The sequence below is a fragment of the Trichosurus vulpecula genome, chromosome 9 (genome assembly GCF_011100635.1).
Source record: "Trichosurus vulpecula isolate mTriVul1 chromosome 9, mTriVul1.pri, whole genome shotgun sequence".
Classification (NCBI taxonomy): Eukaryota; Metazoa; Chordata; class Mammalia; order Diprotodontia; family Phalangeridae; genus Trichosurus; species Trichosurus vulpecula.
In genome coordinates this window covers 106243292-106259586 of record NC_050581.1, presented here as the reverse complement: position 1 = coordinate 106259586, position 16295 = coordinate 106243292, and positions in this window count along the sequence as shown.

Below are 16295 nucleotides of genomic sequence, written 5' to 3'. Positions count from 1 at the left end.
TATTAGTGCTTAGCATAGTGTTGGGATCATAATAGGAGAATATAAAATGCTGATTGATTGATGGATTGCATAAAAATATACATCGTTTACTGAAGATAAACTATTTACTCAAGATAAAAATAAGCATAAAAACTGAGAATAAAATTTCTGGAGGTAGATTTATCCTTTAAAAATCCCCAAAATGACTTGGCTTCCTACTATAAAAGGAATTAAATAGGAATAATAGTCTAGAGCAGGAGTTCTTAGCCTGGGATCTAGAAGCACATTTTGGGGAGTCAGAAAACCTTGATAAAAAAAATCTTTATATCCACTATAGTCTAACTGAAATTCAGTACTTCTTTTGATTATGAATGTAGGTAACAAACATTTTTCTCAGAAATCATCCACACCACATTTCCAAAGAAGGCCATGATATACACGGAAAAGGCTGAGAATACTGAACTAAAGGTTGTTTAGCCCTCAAGTGACCATAAAAACCACTCTAGTCAACCTTATACATAAGTTAAAGAAATTGTCATTACACCATTATAAGTTTTAGATAATTCATTAGAATTGTTGTGAGGATTGAGTAGTAGAGTGAATATGTTCATTTTATTCTTAAAGAACTATTTTAAATATAAGCTAAGAATAATAATGCTTTTTTTTAATTTACTAATTGTAGTGGCAGTGGTATTTGCAGTAAAATCAATGGTGCCCCCAGTGTACTATATGCATTAAACTTATATCATCTTGAATAAATGGTGACCTATATTAGACATTAGTTTTGAATGCACGACTTTGAACTTCAATAATATTAAATTATTTTCAATGATAATTTCATCACTTATAGTCTAAAGTGTTAAATTCTTCTGCCTTTGAGTTCTATTTTTTCCACCCTTAAAATACAAATATTTTTGATTGGGTCAGCAAAATCACTTAAGAAACAAATGCTGAACTTTATATGATGTCTTAAAATTTACCAAGAACTTTAAGTGTATTTGAACTCTACAATAGCTCTGTTAAGTACTGTGCGTATGAGGACACCAAGAGTCAGAGAGATTAAGAGGCTTGCCCGTAGTCATACAGATGAGAAATGCAAAGATAGAATTTGGATGAAGTTTTTCTTGACTAAACTTGAAGTTTTTCCACAATCTTATCACATGCTGCTTATAGAGTCTTTTATTAAATAACTATCATATTTTATGTGCTGAATTCACAAAGGAAACAATGCAAGCTTTCTGACTTTAAGGAACTTAGATTGTGAATGTGGGAGGGGGAGAGGAGAAAGCAGAAGGAATGAGAGAAAGGAGAGATCTCCTATTCAGATTTATAATAAATAAGTTCCTTAATGCCACTATGCAAAAATCCACTGGAACAACCTAAGGAAAAAATTGAGTTGCAAATAAAATGGAGGAAAATGCATTATTAAGGATGTTTCTAACCAGAAAAGGACATAGAATGTCCCCAGAACAAGAATAAGATTATCTTGACTTTTACACTAGTACCCTAATGAAACAAAATTAATCATATAAATATCCCCTGTGTGTCCTGGCTAGTCTCTCTTTGGAGGAGTTGGGTAAGGGGATATTGCTGTTTGTGGAAGACCAAATTAGGGAAGGGCATATTCACTCACAATCATGAAATCATGAAGCATTAAATTACCAAAGTTTAATAACTACAAAATCACATATTATTAATAACCAAATAATGGTAACATTATATTTTGTTACCACAGTTCTATATACACTTTTGAATACCTTTTTAATATTTAAATTATATATGAATATTATTGAATCATTCTCTCTTTCTTTGTCTCTTTCTATCTCTGTCACTCAATATTATATAGCACTATTATGTACTTTGGTTTTTTGAGAGATGATATGGTATAGTCAGGAAGGACTGGATTCAAGACAGTTTCTGATAGCTATGGCTGGCTTTGTGTAGGAATGTGACTTGAGCTTAATAGCTCTGGGGACTATTTAAGAATTAAGGTACAGAAATATTGATGATCTGTGTCAGTGCTGAGAGTCCTACATGTACAATTCTCCCACACCAATGGAAGATAACTTCTGGACAAAAGGAATTAAAAGAAAAAAAAAAGAATGATAATTTCTTAGCCTTGGACTTTGGCCCTATTCTTTGTGTAACTTTCCTATAGGCATCAGGTTTGGTTCAAAGGAAAAGTAAAAAAAAAATGCAGTGTGAAACGAAGTTATAATTGTACTTCTCATGGGGCAGGTAGAACAGATTGAAAGAGAAAAGTGTTTTGTCACAAAAAAGCTACAGTGGCAGAGGCAACAAAAATAGAACACATAACCTTTCCAACATATTCTATGTACCATTTTAATTTTAAAGTGTCTGTACCATTTTTATACAGAAATGTGAAAGTGACATCAATAGCTACATTTCCCCCACACTCCTGCAGCAAAGTTAATCAGAATTCATATCAGTACTTTAAGTAATCCTACCTATCATTCGCTGACTTTGTTTTTTTTTTTTTTTTTTAATCTGGAGAGAACGAGATGTGCTGGATGCCATGGTGACCTGTCTTTTCGATTATTTTTTTTAAAGCTGTCCACTTACCATCTCCATTCACTTTCAATGGAAGAGCAATAGAGCCCATCGCAGACAGCTGGTTGGGAATTTCAATGTTCTCAGACACCTTTAATCAGAAAAAAGAAGCATCTGACTGGAAAATGGAATACAACTTCTTCTTCATTGTGAGAGTCTGCAGTGGGAACTCAGAGATTTAACATGATTTTTCCATTCAACCTCATGGAAAGATAATGCTGGAAAAAAAAAGAAAAAGAAAAGTCTCTAAGTATACTATTATGTTCGCATGTTTTCTTTTATATGACCACCCCTCCTAGTTTTGCTAGTGGGAGCTAACTAGGACGAGATTTATATACCTCTTCTTTGGAACAATCTCACAATCAGATTTACTTCAAAAATTAACATCAAATTATATTATAGTAAAGTAAGCCTAGATTGTGGCATTTCAAAAATATTTCCCAGAGCAAAATGAAAACTGCTGTCTAGCAACGTTCCAAATGATTCTCCAGTTCTATCCTTTGGAGTACATTCTGGCAGTGTTTTCACTAGACATATTCTTTTCCTGAATGGTAAAAAAACTCTAATAACACATACCTACTTCAGTGAGAGATTAGATAGATAGATAGAAAGATGTAGATAGATAGATATGTGGCATATATATATATATATATATATATTTGATACACACATATACATATATACATATAGAGAGACAGAAAGACAGACTGAGAGACACATAGAGAGAGTGCACATTTGGGAACTTAAGAAGGGCTCCTCCTTATATTTCCTTCAAAAGGTCAAAGTACCTTTAAAATGTTTTGTTTTGTTCATTCATAGACTTGGGTAGAGGCTTGGGGGAGATAACTTGACTGTAAAAATGGAAATTAGTGGCATTTTTGCAGATATATATATATATATATATATGCATATACATATATGCATATATATATATAGATAAGTTTAAGATCTTGATATCCTGAATACTTCTCATTACCTTCCTTATTCATCAGAGTTGAGTTTCTTTGAAATAATTGTATACACAATATTTATAGTTATAGAAATATGATATAATCTAATTCTATTCTTTTTTTTTTTTGGAGGGGGAAAGAGAGGGCAATTGGAGTTAAGTGACTTGCCCAAGTTCACACAGCTAATAAGTGTGTCAAATGTCTGAGGCCAGATTTGAACTCAGGTCCTCCTGACTCCAGGGACAATGCTCTACTCATCAAGCCATGTAGCTGCTCCAATATGATATAATCTAATAAATATCCAGGCATAATTTTTTAAAAAGTATTTTTCTATTAAATGAGTTCTTAATTTCTAAATTATTATCATATAAGTACATTTTCCTCATGTTAACACCTTATATTAAGTACATCCTTTATATATCTAATGTTTACAAACCACTGTTAGGCTCAGGTGTCTATAGTATAACAACCACTATGTTATGGTTCTATGCATGTAGCCTGAATCAAGTTAAGTTCCGGGGGACTTGGCATCCATAGAAAATATTCCTAGGCCACATTTTTGCATATCTTTCAATTCATTAAACTGACAACTTGGACAAATTATGTAGTACCTATGATATGGGTTCTAGGGTAGTAGAACATTTTTCAGTATACAGCATTAATCAGGTATGAGATAGGTATTTATTCCCTACACACACACACACACACACACACACACACACACACACACTAGTAACAGCCAGAAAAGATAGTGTGCATTGATAGAACAAATTAAAACAGGTTTTAATAATTGAACTTATAGTTACTATTATACACTCTTGGGGAGCTAATATTTAAATGTCTTCAGAATAGAAAGTAGTTTTTAGCACTGATAACTAGTCATCTATTTTATCCCAGCTTTGTACTGTTAAAAACAAATTCCAGGCCTTATTTTCTGGATCATACTTGAGTCAATCAAATGGTTAATTTAATTTTCTCCAAGAGAACTCCAGTCATCACCAGGAACTTTTCCCCTTACTAACCCTTAACTCTATCATGATGGGGTACAAGAACTCCAAAGCTCTTGAGTGTTCAAAAGTTACCTCCAAGCTTGGATATGTCCATTTCAGGTCAAATACTCACTTCCTTAAGATAAAAAGCCTGAATCTTGAAGTCGGTGAGGAGAGACCAAAACTTTATAACAAAGTTCAAAGTGACAAAATAAGCAAACAAGAAAAAAAAAAGAACTTGGCCATAAAAAAGCTACTATGGTGAAGGAGAAGACCAAGACACGAATTCAGAAGATGATGATGATGAGAAAACAGCTACAATCAAAATCTCAAAGAAAAATTCTAAGTGGTACCAAGCCCAACAAGAATTTCTAGAAGAATTAAAGAAAAAGCTAAGCATTGTAGAAGAAAAAATTGGGAAAACAAATGAGAGTGGGGATGGAGCCAAGAAGGCAGAGAAAAAGGTAGGGACATGCCTGAGCTCCATGAACTCCCCTCCAAACACCTTAAAATAATGTATCAACATAAATTATGGAATGGATGAATCCACAAAAATATATACTGAAATAATTTTCCAGTTTAAGACAACTTAGAAAGTCAGCAGAAAAGGTCTGTCACACCAGGGTGAGAGGAGAGTACAGTCCAGGTTGCACCAGCACAAACTGGGCACAAGCAAAACTTGAATCAGTGGCAGAAGTGGCAGCTTTTAGCCCTCTCAGCCCACAGAGAGTAATGGGTTGGGAAACAAGCCATAAGGAAATTACTGGAGTGCCTTTACTGGCACAAGGGGCAGGATTTTGTTACATTGCTCATTCTTGAATGTGTTCACAGTCCTGAATGGCAGTCCCAGGGGAAGAACAAGCACTAGCACACAAGACCTTGCAGTTACACAAGAGTGGGGACTGTGGACACAGTTCCAGGCCTCAAAAGAGTGTTTGCGGTCACTCACAGACCAGGTACAGGTCAAGAGAGTAGGAAACATACATCTTTGAGCATTCCATATTGGAAGAGCCCAAAACTTGCAAAATCCTGGAATGAACTTTGAAAACAGTCAGACACGCGCGCACACACACACACACACACACACACACACACCCCACAAGCAAACAAACCCTGACACTTAAAAAAATGACCCCTTTACCCTGGAAGTAGAGCCCTATTTTAGCATAAAGTTAAAAGTAGAAAAATAGGATTAAAAAAAATGAGCAAGTAACAAAACCATACAAAGTTACTATGGAGAAAAGGAAGATCAAAATACAAACTCAGAAGACCACAAAGTCAAAACTGCCCCATCCAAAGTCACAAAGAAAATGTAAATTGGTCTCAGGACAGAAAAAAAAAAACACCCTGGAAGAGCTCAAAAAATATTTTTTAAACCGAACAAGAGAGATAGAAGGGAAACAAATGAGAAAATCATGAAAAGGAGTCAATACTTTCATAAAAGAGTAGAAAAAAAATACTAAGGTAAATAGCACCTTAAAAAAAATAGATCAAGTGGCAAAATAAGCACAAAAAGACAATGAAGAGAAGACATCTTAAAAATCAGAATTGGACATGTAAAAAATGCACAAAAATTCAATTAAGAAAAGAACTCCTTAAGAAGTAGAAAGGGGGGGCAGAGCCAAGATAGCAGCTGGAAAGCAGGGACTTGCCTGTGCTCCCCCCCCCAGGTCCCTACAAACACCTATAAAAATGGCTCTGAACAAATTCTAGAACCGCAGAACTCATGAAATAGCAAAGGGAAGCAGGGCTGCAGCGCAGGACAGCCTGGATGATCTCAGAGTAAGGTCTATAGCATGGAACTGGGAGGGGAGCAGAGCCCAGGGTGAGCCTGGCCCGGAAAAACCAGACCAGGAGCCGGGTAGAACAGGTCCTGGCACTGAATCAGTGAGCTGTGACAGTTACTAGACTTCTCAACCCACAAACACTAAAAACAACAGAGAAGGTTAGTGAGAAAAAACTGCCAGAACAGAGTGAAAGGAGTTCCTGGTTCAGTCACCACCCTGGGGACAGCAGAAGTGATGCAGCTCTGAGGCTGCTTTCAGAGCAGTTGTTTCCAGCCCCAGGTCCACCTGGTGGGAGGAATTAAGTGGCAGATCTGAGCATCAGTGCAGAGCCAGCTTAGATCTGAGTCCGGTCTGGGTTGGCAGTTCTTGGGGGAGGAGTAGTGCTGGTGTTGCAGAACTTGCTGTGTAGAAATAACTCTGAAAACAACAGCACAGCCCCTCAAGCTTGGGACAAAGTACTTTCTACTCTACAAGCAGTCACACACTGATGAAAAACTCAAAGGTCAAGTAAGTTGCCTGGGAACATGACCAGGCAGCCAAAATGGGCTCAGATTCAGACTCAGACTCTGAAATCTTTCTTTGGTGACAAAGAAGACCAAAATATACAGCCAGAAGAAGTCAACAGTCAAAGGGCCTACATCAAAAGCCTCCAAGAAAAACATGAACTGGTCTCAGGCCATGGAAGAGCTCAAAAAGAAAGTGGAAAAGAAAGTTAGAGAAGTAGAGGAAAAATTGGGAAGAGAAATGAGAGCGATACAAGAAAACTGTGAAAAACAAGTAAATGATTGGCTAAAGGAAACCCAAAAAAATACTAAAGAAAATAACACCTTAAAAAAATAGACTAACTCAAATGGCAAAAAAGCTCCAAAAAGCCGATGAGGAGAAGAATACCTTGAAAGCCAGAAAAGGAGGTCCAAAAGACCAGTGAAGAAAATATTACCTAAAAAATTAGAACAGAGCAAGTGGAAGCTAGTGACTTTACAAGAAATCAAGATATTATAAAACAGAACAAAGGAATTAAAAAAAATGGGAGACAATGTGAAATATCTCATTAGAAAAACCACTGACCTGGAAAATAGATCCAGGAGAGATAATTAAAAAAAATTATTGGAGTATCTGAAAGCCGTGATCACAAAAAGAGCCTAGATATCATCTTTCAAGAAATTATCAAGGAGAACTGCCCTGATATTCTAGTGCCAGAGGGTAAAATAGAAATTGAAAGAATCCACAGATCGCCTCCTCAAAAAGAGCCCAAAAAGAAAACTCCTAGGAATATTGTCGCCAAATTCCAGAGCTCCCAGATCAAGGAGAAAATACTGCAAGCAGCCAGAAAGAAACAACTGGAGTATTGTGGAAACCCAATCAGAATAACCCAAGATCTGGCAGCTTCTACATTAAGAGATCGAAGGGCTTGGAATGCGATATTCCGGAGGTCAATGGAGCTAGGATTAAAACCTAGAATCACCTACCCAGCAAAACTGAGTATCATGTACCAAGGCAAAATATGGATTTTCAATAAAATAGAGGACTTTCAAGCTTTCTCAGTGAAAAGACCAGAACTGAATAGAAAATTTGACTTTCAAACACAAGAATCAAGAGAAGCATGAAAAGGTAATCAAGAAACGGAAATTGCAAGGGACTTACTAAAGTTGAACTGTTTTGTTTACATTCCTACATGGAAAGATGATGTGTATGATTCATGAGACCTCAGTATTAGGGTAGTTGAAGGGAATATGCATATATATACATATGTTTATGTATATATATGTGAATGTGTATATATGTATATATCTATGTGTATATGTATGTATGTGTATATATATGTGTGTGTTTTTATATATGTATATATGTGTGTATATGTATATATATATATATATATATATATATGTAAAAGAGAGAGAGCAGACACAGCGTGAGTTGAAGATGAAGGGAAGATAGCTAAAAGAAATAAAATGAAATTAAGGGATGAGAGAGCAACATACTGAGAGAGGGAGATAGGGAGAGATAGAATGGGGTGGATTATCTCCCATAAAGGTGGCAAGAGGAAGCAGTTTTGTGGGAGGAGGGGAGAGGGCAGGTGAGGGGGGGAATGAGTGAACCTTGCTCTCATCAGATTTGGCCTGAGGGGGAATACCATACATACTCAGTTGGGTATCTTACCCCACAGGAAAGAAGAAGGAGGAAGATATAAAAAAAAATAAAAGGGGGGGGATGATGGAGGGGAGGGCAGATGGGGGTGGAGGTAATCAAAACAAACACTTTGGAAAGGGGACAGGGTCAAGGGAGAAAATTCAATAAAGCGGGATGGGTTGGGAAGGAGCAAAATGTAGTTAGCCTTTCACAACATGAGTATTGTGGAAGGGTTATACATAGTGATACATGTGCAGCCTAGGTTGAATTGCTCGACTTCTTAGGGAGGGTGGGTGGGAAGGGAAGAGGGGAGAGAATTTGGAACTTAAAGTTTTGAAATCAGATGTTCAAAAACAAAAAAAGTTTTTGCATGCAACCAAAAAATAAGATACACAGGCAATGGGGCGTAGAAATTTATCTTGCCCTACAAGAAAGAAAGGGAAAAGGGGATGAGAGGGGAGGGGGGTGATAGAGGGGAGGGCTGACTGGGGAACAGGGCAACCAGAATATATGCCATCTTGGAGTGGAGGGGAGGGTAGAAATGGGGAGAAAATTTGTAATTCAAACTGTTGTGAAAATCAATGCTGAAAACCAAATATGTTAAATAAATAAATTTAAATTAAAACAAAAAAAATGATTTTGATTCAACTTTATTGTTATGAAAAATGCAATTTACTTCTTTTAACTCAAACATACTTCAAAGTACATTGGAATAAGAAGGTTGGCATTATTTTATAAAAATTAAGAAGTGATATTCTAAGTGCCGTACCCATAGAAAGATCCAAATTTATAAAAACAAACAAAAAAATTCCCTTTAATTAATATTTAAAAATAAATTTGATTATTCTTAAAACAGTTTTTAAAACTGCATTGAGCTATTCACCCTTCTTCTTATGCTAAATGATTTTCTGTGAAGCTTACAGAATGCCCAAATTATTTGTGGGGAAGCATTTCAATAAGTCCATGAAGTCCTACATTTCATCCTGATGTCTGTGTTGAACTGTGTTTATTCAGTGTCCAATACCATCTTCTTAAATTATATATCATACGCACACATATGTATATACATATATACACACATATGTATGGATATGTGTGTATCTGTATATATGTATGAGTGTGTATTTGCCAAAAAAGTCAGTCATTTAAAACTTTTTCTTAATAGAGCTGTGCCATAAATAGGCATTCACAAGAATAATTTTTTGTCAATTTTAACAACATATACAGAAGTAATCAGAGGAGCATTTTACACTACAATTACTTCAATGCAATGCAAAAAGTAAAAGAAATAAACAAAAACAAATAAACAAACAAAAATCCTTTATGTTCTCATTTAAATGGTGCCCAAAGTCTTAAAACACAAAGGCAATTTTACATTACACTGTATTATCCAAAAGTTTTACCACTTGAAGCTGTTTTACAAATTGTTTTAATTTTAAATGTTTTGGCCAATCAATTTCAGGAACAGCAATAATTTACCTATGAAGGGACATTCTTTTCTACTTAGAATTTCTATGAGCAATCCTATATGATATAATAAATTCTTTTGATATCTCAGACATTTTTTTCCCTGAAAAAAAGTTTATTTTTCCTCTTAAGGGAATTCACCAATATTTATCTGTTTTGTTGTTTAGTTCATAAAACCAGCTCCTAGATTTATTCATTACTTCAATGGTTTCTTACCTTAAATTTTATTAATCTTTCTTCTGATTTTCAGATTTTAAAATTTTGTTTTTAATTTTGTCTTTCTCTAGTTTTTTTTTCTTTTGCTTTTAGTTTTTAGTTTCATGTCCTGTTCATTAATCTGCTTTTTTAAAATTTTTATAAATATAAGTGTTCTGAGCTATAAAAATTTCCCTTATATATTGCTTTGGCTTCATTTCATAAATTTTCATATGTTCTCTCATGCTTTTCATTCTCTTTAATGAAATTATTGTTTCTACTCTTTATTCTTTGAGCCATTCATTCGTAAGGATTAGACTCTTTAGTTTGCAATTAATTTTTAGTCTATCTTTCCATGGAACTTTATCGAATGTAACTTGTTGCATTACGTTATGAATGCAATTTTTATTCCATTATTGCAATTTATTCCATATATTGCATTATGATCTGGGTAGAATGAATTCATTTTCTTTTCTTCTCTGCATTTGGTCAGATTGGTATGACCTAAATATTTGTGTGTGGGGGGCGGAGCCAAGATGGTGGCTGAAAAGCAGGGACTAGCATGAGCTCTCCACCGAGTCCCTCCAAAAACCTATAAAAAATGACTCTGAACCAATTCTAGAGCTGCAGAACCCAGAAAACAGCAGAGGGAAGCAGGGCTCCAGCCCAGGACAGCCTGGATGGTCTGTGGGTAAGGTTTATCCCACACGTAGCTGGGAGCAGAGAAGAGCCCAGCATGAGCAGTGTGGACCAGGAGCCGGGCGGAGTGTGCCCTAGCGCCCTGAATCAGTGAGCTGCAGCAGTTACCAGACTTCTCAACCCACAAACACCAAAGACAACAGAGAAGGTTAGTGGGAAAAACTGCGGGAGTGGAAGGAGTTTGCAGTTCGGCTACCAGCCCCGGGGGCAGCGGGAGTGGGACAGCTACAGAACAAAAGCTGCAGTTGCTTCTGGCCCCAGGCCCACCTGGTGGGAGGAATTAAGTGGCAGATAAGAGCAGGAGTGCAGAGCCTGCTCAAGATCTATGTCCAGTCCGGGTTGGGGGTTCTTGGGGAAGGAGAAGTGCTGGTTTGGCAGAGCTGGTGCATCCCCCCAAGCATGAAACATAGTTCTCTTAACTCCACAAGCAGTGATACCCGCTGAAAAACTCAAGGGTCAAGTTCGTTGGCTGGCAATATGGCCAGACAGCGAAAATGCACCCAGATTCAGTCTCAGACATTGGATTCTTTCTTTGGTGACAAAGAAGACCAAAACATACAGCCTAAAGAAGTTAACAAAGTCAAAGAGCCTACAACAAAAGCCTCCAAGAAAAACATGAACTGGTCCCAGGCCATGGAAGAGCTGAAAAAGGATTTGGAAAAGCAAGTTAGAGAAGTAGATGAAAAATTGGTAAGACAAATGAGAAGGATGCGAGAAAACCATGAAAAACAAGTCAATGATTGGCTATAGGAGACCCCCAAAAATACTGAAAAATATACCAAAGAAAACAACACCTTAAAAAATACACTAACTCAAATAGTAAAAGAGCTCCAAAAAGCCAATGAGGAGAAGAATGCCTTGGAAGGCAGAATTAGCCAAATGGAAAAGGAGGTCCAAAAAACCACTCAAGAAAATACTACTTTAAAAATTAGATTGGAGCAAGTGGAAGCTAGTGACTTGATGAGAAATCAAGATATTATAAAACAGAACCAAAGGAAGGAAAAAATGGAAGACAATGTCAAATATCTCATTGGAAAAACCACTGACCTAGAAAATACATCCAGGAGAGATAATTTAAAAATTATTGGACTACCTGAAAGCCATGATCAAAATAAGAGCCTAGATATCATCTTTCAAGGAATTATCAAGGAGAATTGCCCTGATATTCTAGAGCCACAGGGCAAAATAGAAATTGAAAGAATCCATCGATCGCCTCTTCAAATAGATCCCAAAAAGAAATCTCCTAGGAATATTGTTGCCAAATTCCAGAGCTCCCAGATCAAGGAGAAAATACTGAAAGCAGCCAGAAAGAAACAAATTGAGTATTCTGGAAACTTAATCAGAACAACCCGAGATCTGGAGCTTCTACATTAAGAGATCAAAGGACTTGGAATATGATATTCCAGAGGTCAATGGAGTTAAGATTAAAACCAAGAATCACCTACCCAGCAAAACTGAGTATCATGCTCCAAGGCAAAATATGGATTTTCAATAAAATAGAGGACTTTCAAGTTTTCTCAGTGAAAAGACCAGAGCTGAATAGAAAATATGACTTTCAAACACAAGAATCAAGAGAAGCATGAAAAGGTAATCAAGAAAAAGAACAAGAAAAAGAAATCGCAAGGGACTTACTAAAGTTGAACTGTTTTGTTTACATTCCTACATGGAAAGATGATGTGTATGTTTCATGAGACCTCAGTATTAGGGTAGCTGAAGGGAATATGTATATATATATATACATACATACATGTTTATGTATATATATGTATAAGTGAATGTGCATGTATGTGTATATATATATATATATATATATATATATATATATACAGAGAGAGAGAAAGAGAGAGAGAGAGAGAGAGAGAGAGAGAGAGAGAGAGAGAGAGAGAGGACACAGGGTAAGTTGAAGATGAAGGGAAGATATCTAAAAGAAATAAAATGAAATTAAGGGTTGAGAGAGGAATATATTGAGAGAGGGAGATAGGGAGAGATAAAATGGGATAAATTTTCTTGCATAAAGGTGGCAAGAGGAAGCAGTTCTGTGGGAGGAGGGGAGAGGGCAGGTGAGGGGGGAATGAGTGAATCTTGCTCTCATCAGATTTGGCCTGGAGAGGGAATACCATACATACTCAATTGGGTATCTTACCCCACAGGAAAGCAGAGGGAAGAAGATTAAAAAATGGGGGTGGATGATGGAGGGGAGGACAGATGGGGGTGGAGCTAATCAAAAACAAACACTTTCGAAAGGGGACAGGGTCAAGGGATAAAATTCAATAAAGGGGGATGGGTTGGGAAGGAGCAAAATATAGTTAGTCTTTCACTACATAAGTATTGTGGAAGGGTTATATATAATGATACACATGTGGCCTATGTTGAATTGCTTGACTTCTTAGGGCGGGTGGGTGGGAAGGTAAGAGGGGAGAGAATTTGGAATGCAAAGTTTTAAAAACAGATGTTCAAAAACAAAAAAAAAAGTTTTTGGATGCAACTAGAAAATAAGATACACAGGAAATGAGGTGTAGAAATTTATCTTGCCCTATAAGAAAGGAAGGGAAAAGGGGATGGGAGGAGAGTGGGGGGGAGGGTAGAAATGGGGAGAAAATTTGTAATTCAAAGTCTTGTGAAAATCAATGCTGAAAAGTAAATATATTAAATAAATAAATTAAAAAAAATACTAAACAAGACAAAAAAAATTTGTGTGTGTGTGTGCACGCACGTGTGCCATTTTCAACTGAAAAACATATATCTATGTACATATATATGTATATATATATATACATATATACATATATATATATATATATATATATATATATATATATATATTCCTTTATTTCCTCATTCAATTTTCTCAAGAGGTCTCTCATATTTTTCTCCTTAACTTTTTTGCCTCTTTTTTGGGTTAGATTTATCTAGTCTTGAGAGAGGAAAATTGAGTTTTACTGTCTCTTTCTTCCTGTAATTCATTCAGTTCTTCCTTGAAGAATTTGGATGCTATGCCATTTGGTACATATATGTTTAGTAATATGATTTCATTGTCTATGGTATCTTTTAGTGAGGTGTTTCTTCCTTCTTATCTCTTTTAATTAGATCTATTTAGATGAGATCCTAATTGAAACGCATACTCTTTGTACTTGAGCTGAAGCATAATAGATTCTCCTCCAACCTATTACCTTTATTGTGGGTGTGTATATGTGTGTGTGTGTGTGTGTGTGTGTGTGTGTGTGTGTGTGTCTCCTTCAAATATGCTTCTTGTAAGCAACAATTTATAGGATTGAGGTTTTTAATACATTCTTCTACTCATTTCTATTTTATAGATGAGTCCATCCAATTCAGTTTCACAGTTCTGATTACTATGTTTTTCTCTCTGTCCTGTTTTTCCCATTTTTTATTCGCTCTCTCATTCTCTGTTAACCCTCTCCTCAAAAATATTTTGCTTCTGACAACTGTCTCCCCCAACCCATCCGACCTTCTGTTTCAGGAAGTCTTTTGAGCCTGACACCAATTCACATTCTTCTTTGAGGCTTTGCATGTAGTCTTTTTACATTGTTGTCCTCTTCAGACTTATTTTTTTCCCTGTCACCATAGTAACTCCCTATGATCAAGTTCTTTTTTGTTGTTGCTTACTCATTTTCCCACCTAGTTCTTGACTTTAACTTTATGTTAAAGTTGAGCTTTGCTCCTGGAGTATAGGTGGGGCATTGTCCCAAGCTTTAGGGTTTTTATGCTACTCTTTTCAGAGCTGATTCTGGAGATTTATAATTCTTCAGTTCTCCTAAGGTCCTATGATCTAAGGAGAGGTCTGTGTACTACTCTCCTGGATTATGCTCTGCTCTATGAGCAACCACATGCACTTATTTCCACCCAAGAATTGTGACTAAGGTCCCTACTCCCCTTCAGCTGTGACCTCTTGTGTGTTAGTACTCCTTCTTGACCTGGTTTTCCTGAAACCAGGGGCTATAACTCAAATCCCTCTATGGAAAATGCAACAGAATCCTATACCCAGTGCCAGTAATGTGTCTCCTGTAATCTCCTTCTGACCAGTTTTCAGCCTCCTTATCATCTGTGGATTAAGAGCTCCAGAAGTTGCTGACACCAATTCAATTTTCCCCAAGGCCTACCCTGTTTCATCAGGGCATGGGACATGATGATAGATGGCTCAGAAGCAGCCTGCCCTGAACTGCACTCTACTTTTACCCCAGTGAGATACACCTTTCCTTTTGATGGTCTACCAGGGGTGGGGAACCGGTGGCCTTGAGGCTAAATGTGGCCCTTGAGGTCTTCAAGTGCAGCCCTTTGACTGAATACAAACTTGACAGAAAAAATTCTTTTAATAAAAAGATTTCTTCTGTAAAACTTGGACTCAGTCAAAAGGCCACACTTAAAGACCTAGAGGGCCACATGTGGCCTTGAGACTACAGGTTCCCCAAGCCAAGGTATCTTCTTCTGGAAAATTATTTCACCCTGTCTTTCACTATGGTCCTGTATTCACACAGACTTTTTTTGGTTTGTATATTTGATATTTGAGCAGAGAAAGTAACATGAAAACACAATTTATTTCTGCCATGATCATATGCTAAATGCCTATGGCAATAGCTGATTACACCTGGGTTGAGATTCAGCTCTCATACATTCAAATTTGACCTCATTTGTGCATGTCCTTTTAAAAAATTGCTGTGCTGTATTCGCTGTCCAATGAAACGAATCTGCCATATTTGTCTTACTTTTGTTGGCTTTGATTTGAAATTTGTTTTTTATTGAATAAGTGAACATATTTATGCAGATTTCATACTCTAAAGTAGATATGTCAAGCACTTTTCTAGTGTCAGCATGTGACCCACAACAGTGCTGCCAGGACAAGAATAAAATGCAATGGGGTGAACATTTAACAAAATAAATAAAAAATTACAATACCACATAGAGGTTGTCACATTTTAAAATTAATTCATTTTGCAGCCCCAGAGATCCTTATGTAAGGGTTAGTAACCCCCATTTCTATTTGAGTCTGACATTAGTGCTTGAGTGTATGTTTGAGTAATGCTGGACATTGTTTCCTGCCTCTAAAAGAACTTGCCCAAAGTTTATAAAACTATGTTCTAAAAAGTCTATAATTTTTTATGGAAATGAGATATATGCATTTCATCTAGGAAAAGAACACCATTTACCATTCTTGGAAAAATAAACCTGTTTAGGACAAGAACTTATATGCATATTTTCAGAGACTTACCAGGAACACTAAAATCTAATTAATTTTCCTATGGTCAGAATATTTATATGTATCAAAGGAAGGTCTTCAACCTTCCTGACTACAAGTCTAGCTTTCTCTACACTGTACCAGGTACAAATAACCAAATAATAATGGGAATTGAATGATATGGGTCAAAAGGGTTTTGGAAATGATAAGTGCTGTAAAAAGTTAGAAGTAAGATGGGTTATATTTGACTGGAAAAGTCAAGAAGAGTCTTATTAAAAAAATGCATTGAAGATGAAGGATGATGCAACAAGACGTGAGAGTAGCCAAAAAGCATGGA